The following is a 12,684-nucleotide window of genomic DNA, read 5'->3' on the forward strand; positions in this document are numbered from 1 at the left end:
AAAAGGAAATAATTTAATCCTCCTCCTTTTTGATGTGGCAATTGCCCTTGCCTTTTTCAATTTGCCAAAACTTCAGAGAAACAGTGGGTTTTAAGTCTGAAGAGCATGAAACCCATCTGTTCTCCTACAGTATGGTACAACTCTATTCCAAGTTATTTGATATGTGGAGTCCTGGGTGCTCTCTGAGCTTGGTTATTTTTTTGCAGACATTTCCTTACCCCGCTAGGTAACATCATCGCTTTATATATGAGCAACTTGCTCTGTCAATATTGGTAGGAGTGTTTTTGGTTGTACTTTATTAGGCTATAGTTAACTGTTTGATTGTTTGTCTGAATTAATCAGACTTAATTAATCAATTAATTGATTGGGATATTGTTTACTGCTTGATTGTTGGTCTAATGTTAATCTTGATTTACTTTAAGTATCATTTCTCATTTTGGTTTACTACTTTAGGTATCTCTAAGTATCTTCTGCAGAACTGCCTACCAAAACTGACCCTATGCTTTTCAAAAATCACTTGCATCTAATATGTAACAAACAATTCTTTTTTCAGTGGTACATATTTATTAATTGAGAATTCCTGCACATTTGTCTATTTGTTCCATTTGGATCTTATCTTTCCTTCAAAGAACTCAGAACAATTATTCACGTGAGTAGAAATTTATACGTGATCTTCAGTCCAAACATTAATCAATCCAACATGTGTTGTATCATGTACCTTCAAACTATGCTCAAGTAGTATAGAAGACAGGAGAATGGATAACTTTTGGTAAGGATATAAAGTTGATTAAACACAAAATCTTTTAAAAATGAAATTCAATTACTCTTTAAATTTAGCTTCATCTTTCATCTGGGAAAGAGCAGCAATTTTCCATTTGAGATTTTTGTGCAATCCAAGGGTCATCTTGGATTCACACCTCCTGTTCAAAGAGTAGGTGAGAGCTATGGCCAAGAGGATTTTGAAATTCTATTTTTATTTTATTTATTAAATTTATATGCCATCCATCTCCCCAATAAGGCAAGTCTATGTCCAACTAAGGGATCAATTGCACACATTCCTATTTTAGGAGGCATTTCAGACAGTCACTAATTCTCTAGTCACCTTATAAATAAATTATTGCAGACTACATGGAACTGAAAATGAAGACCACTCAGAAACTATGCTTGATCCAAAATGTGATGGCATAGGCAACAGGTTTTTTTTTCTAGTCCTTACTTTATTCTATAGTCATTGTAAAATGTATAATTAAATATTTGCAAACAGCTAAAGCATGGAAGCATTCAAATTTTAAGATAATATATGAGAACGATGTAGTGCCACAGTCTAAAAAAGACAGTTACTTCCAGCTTTGACTGCATTTGTCACATTCCATTGCTTTTCAGGAAATGTAATAAATAAGGTGGCAGGTTTGGAAATTTCTCTGTCAATCTTTGTATTCTTTCTCTTCTACAATTAGCTTGCTTTTTCCACTCTGGTTTCCATCTAGTGAACTGATAAATTAAGGATGCAATTAACAAAGACCATGACAGGGAGACAAAGTAAAAATTTCAGCTTCTAATTATCAGGCATCACTTTCTGAAGTTTTTTTTTAACCGTAGTTAGAAAAAAAAAGATTGAATGTTCAACCTGGAAAAACCATTCCTTTTTAAAATTCAGATATTGTTAAAACTATCTACTTTAATACCAGTGAAGAATTTTTTTCTTAATCTCTTAGATTTGGAAATGAAGCATTTGGTTATATCGCATGTTACCTTGCCTGCCTTTGCCAGTCATTCTATTTCTATTTGAAGGTCTTCGTATTTTGTTATCTTCTCCAATTCCTTCTCTTCTCTTCTACTGTCTCCAGGTACTGCCACATCCACTATCCAGACTTTTTGGTCTTTCTTGTTCACAATTGTTAAATTTGGGGGGAGGGGGGATTATGTGGCAGGTGCTTGTCTGTTTGAATTCTAAAGTCTCAGAGTAATTTAACTTCTTCATTTTATATGACTTTCTCTACTTTATGATACCACCAGATTTTGCTTGCAGGCAAATGATATTTCTTACAGATATTCCAAGACCTCAGTGCCTTCCGCCGTGCCCTTAAAACCTTCCTTTTCCAGCAAGCCGGGCTGGCCTAATTTTTTAAGTGTTTTTAAGTGTTTTGTTTATTGTTTTTAATTAACGGGGCCAAATTTATATATGTATATTTTTAACTGTATTTTAATATTTGTACTTGATGTTTTTACTTGGCTGTTCACTGCCCTGAATCCTCAGGGAGAAGGGCGGTATACAAATTCAAAATAAAATAAAAAAATAAAAATATTCCAATGCACCATTGTTGCTCATCATGCCACTGATTGTAGTCAGTCTGGGCAATCTTCTTGCAGCAGTTTATCAACTTCTTTGCATAGAACGCAAAGCTTCTTTGCGCAGCTTACTGAATGTTCATGTCTTCTCAATTCTGGCTTTGTATGCATTTGTCCTTAAGGCTTGGTCTTATGCTGCCAGAATTACAACCTTGGTGTCTTTCTTTAACTTTCCTGCTCTTAGCCATTGCCAGGTCTTGTTATGATCTGCTTTCCCTGCTATTATTTTTAATGTACTGGCCATGTAGTGTTTTGCATTCCCATGCCTCCATTTTGTTCTTCATTTGGTGTTTCTTGTAGGCTAGTTTGCTGTCTCCCATAGTCTGTAAGCCTTCTGATATGCTATCTCCAGTGCATCTTCATTATTGACCTTCAGATATTCTTGATCTGTAATAACATATAATTATTTCTTTTTTTTTTCAATCACTATATATTTGTGATGGGAAAACACCTTTTCTTCCAGTAGTTCTGCAACTTCTAGATCTGGTTGCTCAGCCAAGAGTCCTGAGTCTTGTAGCCCATTTTTCATCAGATATCTAGGAACTCCAATATCCAGCATGGACCTTGTTAAGCCGGGTGACATCCAAGTCAGTATGACTTTCTGAAATATCCATCTCACCATATTTTTAATGAGAGAGACACTCTTTGGCTGACTCCTCTGATGAGACCTGTCCAGTATGGTTGAACCTCTGGCATAGCTCTCATCTTCCTTAGAGAACATGAGCCCCACAACCACATCAAGGTAGAGCGCACTGGGGGATTAAGCAGTGGTGGGTTGCTACCGGTACGCCCCGGATCAACCGAACCAGTAGTGGTGGCGGCAGGAGGCTCCGCCCACCCACCTGGATATTTCTGTGCATGCGCAGAAGCATCGCGCAAGTGAGCGCTCGCATCCACGAGAGAAACAGTAGCAACCAAAATTGAAACCCTGAAACTACTGGGATTACGATTATGGTTATGATGATGATGATGATTGTTGTTGTTGTTATTGCTATTGCTATTATCATATGGCATTGTTACATGAGCCAGGAGACCACAATGCTATTGCAGAGTAATAGTTTGGTTGCCAATTTACCAGTTCTGTTGCAGATATGTTTGTGTGTTTCCTAAGGTATGCCGCAGGAGGGCAAGCTCATTTCACCCCAGAAATAAAGATGAGTGGCTCTTCCTGCAGCATCATCCTAGGCCTTCTCCCTTCGCCAGGGCCACCTCATAAATGGGCACTGCAACTGGGAAGATTCAGAGCTGGCAGGAATCTGACTGACTGTCTAGAGCGCCAACTTGTCTCTACTGGCAGTCACAAAAGTGCTTTTTCAAAAGGCAACTGGATTTCCTTTGTTTTTCCTCGAAGTCTTTTCACTTCTCATCCAAGAAGCTTCTTCAGGACTGGATGAGAAGCAAAACATCTTCAAGGAAAAGCAAAGAAAGTCCAGTTGCCTTTTGAAAAAGGACCTTTGGGGCAACCATGACCTGGATGGTTGAGAATCTCCATAGGCAACAAAGTGGTGCCTATTTATCTACTACCATAGAACATGCTTTTGAACTGTTAGGTAGACAGAAGCTGAGATGAGTGATGTGAACTCAACCTGCCACACTGTGTTAAGATTCAAACTGCTGGAGCAGAGACCATCTCCAGTGTCATTAAGCCACTGAAACACGGTGCCTCTATTTCCAGCTGGTTTATATATAAAAGACAAGCAGCTTCAAGCTCTGTTGCAGGAGACCTCTTATTTAACTGTAGAGTTGGATCTTCCCAATTGATCATACGGCTGCACAATCTATTCTTTAAAATAATTATAGAGAAAACAAAATTAAAGAAATTTCTGTGTTGCAGACTTGATTGTGAGTCTCACATCTGTAAAGCTTGAAGACAGAGTTGGAGACTTTCTAGTAATTTCCAGTACTGAATTAGTTCTGTTCATCTATGATTATAGAAGGCAACATTTATGATCCATTTCCATTTGATTCAAGCACACTCTTCATAGGTTTCTTCACTATAACAGTATAGTCTCAATAAATGAAGCTGTTTGTTGCGAGAAAATAAAAAAGAAGACAATCTTTCTTAGCAGAACTGTTCAGTTAATAGATGAATTGCCTACATTAGCAGTGATCTATGCGATGTATTAATCTTTATCTGTCTGTTTTGGATTTTCACAGCCTTGTCTGTCTAACTATGTGAGGTATTTATAACAAGGTGTAAAAGTAGTTTGTTATTTAAGATTGTAGGATAAATAATTGCCATGAAATCACAAATTAATGAAAAATGAAAAAAAAATCTATAGAAAGGAAGACAGTAACAGTATCTCATGAAGTTGTATTAGCATAAACCTAACGTAGTTTAATAAAGAATTAAGCCATAGTTTGATTTCTCAACCATCTAGAGTGCTGTCTTTCTCTTTAACTTCAATAGTTTTGTGTCGAGGGCATTTTGATGCCACAATTCCAGTCCATGTCATGTGTATTCATCATCTGGGTATGGGCTCCATTAAAGTCTCTACCTGAAAGAGTGAAAAATGTAATCTTTTCATTGTTCTATATTTCTTGGTTGTATGGTGCTGGGAAAAAAAATCTCATTAATAAAAATTGCAATTATATGTGATTTGTTAAACATTTTAAAACCCTGTCTTAACACCTCCCTCCAGTCTAATTGGAGATTCTACCACACTTTAACACAATCAGACATCAATATCTGCCTAGCCTAGATCCTTGTGAAGGCCTTGATGGGTCTTCAGAACTAAAGAAACTTCTTTGAGGAGGAGCGAAATGTCTTCAAAAAATCAAGTCCAGTTGCCTTTTGAAAAACCTTTGGGACAACCATGACCTGGATGACTAAGAATTTCCATAGACATTGAGCCTGGATAGGTGGATAAAAATCCAAATCCGGTCTAAACATTTGGCTGTGCAACAATAATAATAATAATTTGTTGAAATACATATATGGGGCAGCCAGTTTTTACTCATCACACAGCTAAATAAACTCCAATGTGTCTTTCATTCAGTGAACTGGAGATTGAACAACTGTGAGATAAATACCATTGTGATTGTTCTACTCTATGCTGCACTGCTCAGAATCTGGAATACTGCATCCAGTTCTGACTCCTACAATACAAGGAGGTTTCCAAGGAATTGAAAAGAGTGCAGAGAACAGGGATGAAAATGGTGAAGGTTCAAACTTATATCCTAGGAAAAATAATTAAAGGAGCTAGGAAAAATTAGAAATTCATGTGGACAGATAGATAAGTGTCCAGGTTTGTTCTGAATTTCATTCTGCAGGCATGTAATGCAAAAAGCATAATGTACTATGGGTAATATGTGTGTGTCTGTGCGTATTCTAATTTTCCCATATTGTTAAACAAAGTAGAAGAAAAACAGCAGCAACTCACTATGTAAATGACTAAAATAATCTTCCTTCAATCCCTCACTCCCCCTCATCACACCTAACATGTACCAATGGCAGCAGAGATGTGTGATCCTAATATTGTACTGACTAATCTAGGAAAACATGTAGAAAGAAAATCCAGGCACAAAATAACACTTCCATCACAATAATCAGAACACCCCAAATTAATCAACTTTTGTTTTTAAGCATTTGAGTATCAGAAAATTTCATGGTTAAAAATGTTGCATATTTTTGTTCAATTCATTTGAAGACTTTAATCTCTGGTATGAAAAGGAGAAAAATGTTTCCTTCGTCCATGGATAATTGTATATTTCTTTGTTCATGCTTCTCTTTATTCATATTGCCGAATCAAAAGATCTGACAGAATAAAATAGAAGGTATTTAGGGTATAAAGAGTTTTAGAACATTTTTATAGAAACTGATCCAGTTCACAAACCTCCAACATTATTTTCTTTGTTTTGTGTGCATATGTTTGTTCTATCATTATGGCCATTACAGTTTTCAATACACTTACTACAATACTATGTCCTTGAGTGTTTATATGGAAACCACTTAGACTCTGCCTGCTAGGTAAATTATTATGCAATGAAAAAAAATCAGGCACCATTCTATTTTGGTATTGCAGTATTAAAATGCATACGGCACACAAATCGCTTCCCCTGCTTGAAATTGGCACCATTTAAGGCTGGAATGAAAACAAAATAAAGCCAAGATTTATAGTCCTTGCAAAGAACTAAGGTCACTTGTTACACTGAAGCCTGCTGAATTATGCACAGTAGAAAAGTCGTAGAACTTATCCCGATGTTCTTAGCTTAATGCAAGGCAAGCTGCTATACATGTTTTAGCTTCATCTGCCCTGATGAATTATTTTGGCAGATAATTGTTTCTGACTTTCTAGAAATCTTTCTTTCATGGCTGATTAAAAATTGCAGCTACATTAATTGAAAACCCAGTCTTCAGTTTGGCAACTAGACGTGTGTCCTTTGACTTTCATTCCAGATTACTTCTTTCTGTTTCATGCCTGTTTGTTGCATGTTTCCATTTGATTGATCTTTGGTTTTGATCTAATTGTAGCTTTTAAAAATACATCCGCTGCCAAAGAGAAAGAGTGTGCATATGTGTTCAACAAAGATCATTCTTTTTGTATCAATTAAAATGCAATGTTGGGTTTGTCTGGAAGAGAGTTGAGAGAAGAGAGTAGCCATTAGTGCTAATGTGGAGCTATTTTAGTGTGAATTATCCAGATTCTCATCAGGATGTCTTTGTGGGTGGGTAAACAAATTGTCCTAATTAATATTCTCCAGAATGTAGGGATTTGCAAACAACCTTCACTGGTTGTTCTGACTAAGATATTGTTATTTTTACTGGAAAAAGAGTATATGAAATTGTGTTCAGTTTTTTTTTTAATCCTATATTTGTAGAAGGAAACAGCAATTAAATGGAAACTGCTTGTGCTCTCTTTGAGCAATATGCATCATTTAATACTTTGCAAATCAAAGTTATGAAAAAGCTCTCAAATTTCCTTTACTATATTCATATCTCTAGCAGTCAAGAAATAAAAATAGGTGCTGGATAGCCATTGCTTCATTAGTCTTATAAAATGGTAAAGGTTAGAGAATATTCTTTTTCTCTTGCAGTTTCATAATCAAATGCCATTCTCTGGCTATTTAACTTGTCAAATGTCTCCTACTGTGTAAGTCTTCCTCTCAGTCTGACGTAAGTAGAAGAGTGATAAATTAATGCCAACACACTTCGTTGTGAAGGTTGTTGAGAGTGTGGTTGCACAACAGCTTCACCAGTACCTGGATGAAACGTTGTATCTAGATCCGTTCCAGTCAGGTTTCAGGCCTGGGTACAGCACGGAAACGGCATTGGTCGCGTTGGTTGATGATCTCTGGAGGGCTCTGGACAGGGGTTGCTCCTCTGTCTTGGTCCTGTTAGATCTCTCAGCGGCTTTTGATACCATCGACCATGGTATCATGCTGCACCGGTTGGAAGAGTTGGGGGTGGGAGGCACCGTATTACAGTGGTTCTCCTCCTTTCTCTCCGACTTGTTGCAGTCTGTGTTGACAGGGGGGCAGAGGTCGACCCCGAGGCCCCTCATATGTGGGGTGCCACAGGGATCGGTCCTCTCGCCCCTTTTGTTCAACATTTATGTAAAGCCGCTGGGCGAGATCATCCGTGGTTTCGGGGTGAAGTACCATCAGTACACTAATGACACCCAGCTGTACATCTCCACCCCGGACCACCCCAACGATGTCCTTGAAGTGATGTCCCGGTGCCTGGAGGCCGTACGGATCTGGATGGGGAGGAACAGGCTCAGGCTCAACCCATCCAAGACTGAGTGGCTGTGGTTTCTGACGTCCCGATATAGTCAGCTGGTGCCATCGCTGACTATTGGGGGCGAATCATTGGCCCCCACGGAAAGGGCTCGCAACTTGGGCACCCTCCTGGATTCACGGCTGTCTCTAGAAGAGCACTTGACGGCCGTGACCGGGAGGATTTTTCATCAGGTTCGCCTGATCCGCCAGTTGCATCCCTTTCTAGATCGGGATTCCCTACACATGGTCACTCATGCCCTCGTCACCTCTCGTCTGGACTATTGTAACGCTCTCTACATGGGGCTCCCCTTGGGGTGCACTTGGAGACTCCAACTGGCGCAGAGTGCGGCCGCACGGGTAGTTATGGGAGCAACGTGGATGTTGAGTCCTGCCAGAGCTCGCCATCAATGGGGGGTATGGGAGACGAGGAAGCAGAGATGAGCAGCCGCAGCGAACACACAATCAGTTCCTGGATAGCGGCGTTCATGGCGATGATTGATGACATTGCCGGGCTCTCCGATTCTGCTGTCCCGCTGCTCTGGCGCTCGCAGCTGTTACTGTTAAGGGAGTGGGGGGTGCTTGATTGATAATCACCACAGCTGTTACTGTTAAGGGAGTGGGGGGTGCTTGATTGATAATCACCGGATGTATGTTTAAGGGGCTGAGTTTTGTTAAATAGCGCTGTGGTGTGGTTACACCCAGCGCTGACTTTGAACCAAAACACTGACTTGTACTTTACTTTTGACTGCGAGCTTATTATTGCCAAAGTAAACCCTGATTCTCTGTGCGTTACTGGTGATTATTTACTATCGCGGTTCTGAACGAACGACAAGCCGAGAGTGGAGCTCCCATGTAACACCTCTCCTGCGCGAGCTGCACTGGCTCCTGGTGGTCTTCCGAGTGCGCTTCAAGGTTCTGGTTACCACCTTTAAAGCGTTCCATGGCTTAGGACCTGGTTATCTACGGGACCGCCTGCTACCACCAATAGCCTCCCACCGGCCAGTACGCTCCTATAGAGAGGGGCTCCTCCAGGTGCCGTCAGCCAAACAATGTCGACTGGCGGCCCCTAGGGGGAGAGCCTTCTCTGTGGGGGCACCTACGATCTGGAACGAGCTCCCCCCGGAGATACAGAGGATCCTGGATCTGCGCACCTTCCATTGCACGCTTAAAACATTTTTATTTCATCAAGCTGGCCTGGCCTAAATTTTCTCCCTTTTAAAATTTTAAAATTTTTAAATTTAAATTTTAAACACTAATTTTAATTTGTTTAATTATGGGATATTTTTAAAATTTAGCCAAATTGTTTAATCTGTTTTAATCTATTTTAAATTTTGTATTTCTGTGTTTTATCTTTTGGCTGTTCATCGCCCTGAGTCCTTCAGGAGAAGGGCGATATAGAAATTTAATAATAATAAAAAAATTGAATTACAATTTAAAACAATAATTATTTCCCAGAGAGAATAAGGAGCAGTCTTGAAATGTTCAGTTCATCTTTGCTAATAATAGGATGTAGGGGATCTAAATATAAATTCCAGTTTCTTGAGTTTGTTGGCCTATCAATAAAATCTCTTTACAAAGCCTATAGCAAATGATTTTTGGAATTCCAATAAGTCCTTCCTAGTGTCATTTTCAGTGTTCTCAAACCTACATGAGGGGTGAAAAAGTAAATTCAGTTAAATGTTATAACTGTCCTCTCCCCAACATGATTGTGGGAATAGAAGTCCAGGCAAATACCTTTTGACCTATATTTCAGAAGTATCAACCAAGTTCAGTTAATGATGAATGAAATCCAGATTACTGTCTTTGATTAATTTTTAGCACCTTTACAATTCAGACACCTCTGTAGTTCCACACTTTGTCAGGTGAATAAGATCATTTCTTAATCTGGCAAAAAACACAACTCCAGTTTCAAGTTAAGCACATTAAAGAATAGAGAAAATAAAGCAGAGAAAGGTCCAGAAGTAGCTCTTTTTAAAATAGAAGTGGATCTTTGATGAAATTTATTCAGTATATCAAGCACCCGAATTCCTGAGAATATTTTATCAACTCATTTTACAGGAGCATTTCTAAGTCCTATGGTTTAGAAACGACCTCTGGTGGCACAGTGTTTATAAAGCAGTATTGCAAGCAAACTCTGCCCACAGCCTGGAGTTCAATCTGGATGAGCTCAAGATTGACTCAGTCAACCCCAATCCTTCTAAGGTTGGTAAAATTAGGGCCCAGATTGTTTAGGGCACAAACAACCACACAGAGAGTGCTGTAAAGCATTTTGGAGAGGTATATAGGTCTTATTGCTATTGCTATTTGAGATATTCGTTTAACCAGACATTTGAAAATAAAGAGCTTTTATGGTGGCAATAATTCCCCAAGAGGTAGTATCTGGCATAAGATGATCTGATAACATATTTTAATAATATAAGATTACCCTTAACTGCAGCAATCTAAGTCTGTCTTAAAACATTATTGGTGGTCAGTATGACACATTTGGGGTGGTTGCAAGTAGATGATAAAGACACATCTTTTTCTTGCCTTTGTCCCACTGTCCCACTGTACAGATGTAAGGAAACATCTAATTGAATCTAATCCAGAGACAACACTGAGTCCAAGGTTCATAGTCCTCAACAGATCTGTTGATGATAGATTTCTTTTGACACCATCTCAGTTAGTAGTCACAACTTCAGCTTTTAGTAAATATTTCCATGTTAATTGCATGCTCCGTGAAGATTTTATTTTGTCTGCTACAAATTAATTCCACAAAGTAATTACGAGTTGTGTGAAGGATTTCATATTCTCTGTTCTGAATCTCCTTCCAATCACCTTCATCGGATGGCCCTCTTGGGTCCTAGTGTTTTGAGAGATGGAGGAAAACTTAGCTCTATCCATTTTCATCGTGCCATGCATGATTTTATGCACTTTGATCATGTTCTCTCTCAGTTATTTTTTCCTAAGATAAACAGTCCCAAATATGCTAGCTTTTTATTGAAAATGTTTAAGACTCCTAATCATTTGGGCCCTCTCTTCAACACTTTTTCCAGCTCTGTTATATCCTTTTTGTAAAAATGGCAATCAGAAATGTACATAGTATTCAAGAATTGGCTATACCCTGTATATAGGAAAATTACAGTTAATTTAATTTTTCAATGCTATTCTAATGATTTCTAGACTGGAGTGTGACTTTTTCACAGTTGCTACAAATTGACAACTTTATTGAACTATCCACTAATACCCAAATATACTTTTTCTATTTAATTGCTGAATCACTTATTGCAATCTATGTAAATTTACAGAAGTTGTCTCAGTGAAAATTATGCCATCTTCAATGTCAATAGAACTTTGTATATGATTTCGTTGACAATTCATTGAGTGCAAAGGATATTCCTTAGCATTATGTTTGGGCTTTACTCCCTTTTGATAATTGCATCATCTACAAACCTGATCAGCTCCCTGTTCATCCACACATCTCATTCCTTTATGAATGAGTAAAAAATACATTTTAGATAACTCTTTCAGCACTTCATCAACATTATATATATAGATTTTGATTGGACCTTTTTCTCTGTTACATGCTTGATGGGGTTAGAAAGGTGAAACTGGGTATGTTCCCATGAGACAACAAGCAAGTGAATCTTTCCAAAAAGGGAAAATTCAAGGTAACTATTACAGCTTCTGTTTCCTTGCACTAGTACTCTGACCCCTCCTAATTTTTGTTCAATCTGACATAGTAACAGGTATCGACGTTTACGGGTATGTGGGCTACTCTGAAAATTTTTTATTTCTAAAAAAAGAAAAGAAATACATGTAAGACTGAAGTAAATGTACCATTGGAATTAGTGAGTCTGGTTCTAAATGAGTTTGTGACTAAAGAAGTGCCTATCGTGTATAATCATTTACTATAATATTGTATGAGCCTTGAAGGCTCATACATTCTAACTGCATGGTTAGAATGCAGTTTTGCATGCTAATTCAACTCACTGCCAAATCCTTGAATCTGACCAGCTTAAGGTTGATTCAGCCTTCAGTTTCAGAGGTCAGTAAAATGAGGGCCCAGATTGTTGGGGGCAATACGTTAACTCTGTAAAGCACTTAGAGAGGACTGTAAAGCATTATGAAGCAATATATAAGTCTAAGAACTACTGCTACTGCTATTGTTTTACAATTACTATTCATGAAGCAGACATCCAAATTCCAATGAAAAATGCAAATTTTCGTTATGTGCCCTGTATCGTAATCCTACTTTTACACTTGCATGCACACAGTAATTATAATCTTGGGTATAAAATATCATTTACCAAAATCATTTTGCTTGTTGTGCAGAAAGCAGTTGAACAATTATTCGCCCACCGTTAATACATTCGTTATTCTGCTTCTTTCCTATGCAACTGGTGCCTATAAAAGTTACACAAGAAGGTATTTATCTTGACATTTATTTTTGATAATTATTCATCTACAGATTGGTATTTTAGCACATTCCTCTCTTGTTTTAATTTTTGTTTCGATATACCTGTTTCAAATCTTAACAATTTTCTATCAAAAATAAAAATATCTTCTAAGATGACTTTTTATAACAGAAGTGTGCAAAATCCTTAAAAGACATAGCTGTATATTATCTGAAAA

Source organism: Pituophis catenifer, unplaced genomic scaffold, assembly GCF_029215685.1.
Source record: "Pituophis catenifer annectens isolate HBS135680 unplaced genomic scaffold, rPitCat1.0.hap2 SCAF_2, whole genome shotgun sequence".
NCBI classification, from domain to species: domain Eukaryota; kingdom Metazoa; phylum Chordata; class Lepidosauria; order Squamata; family Colubridae; genus Pituophis; species Pituophis catenifer.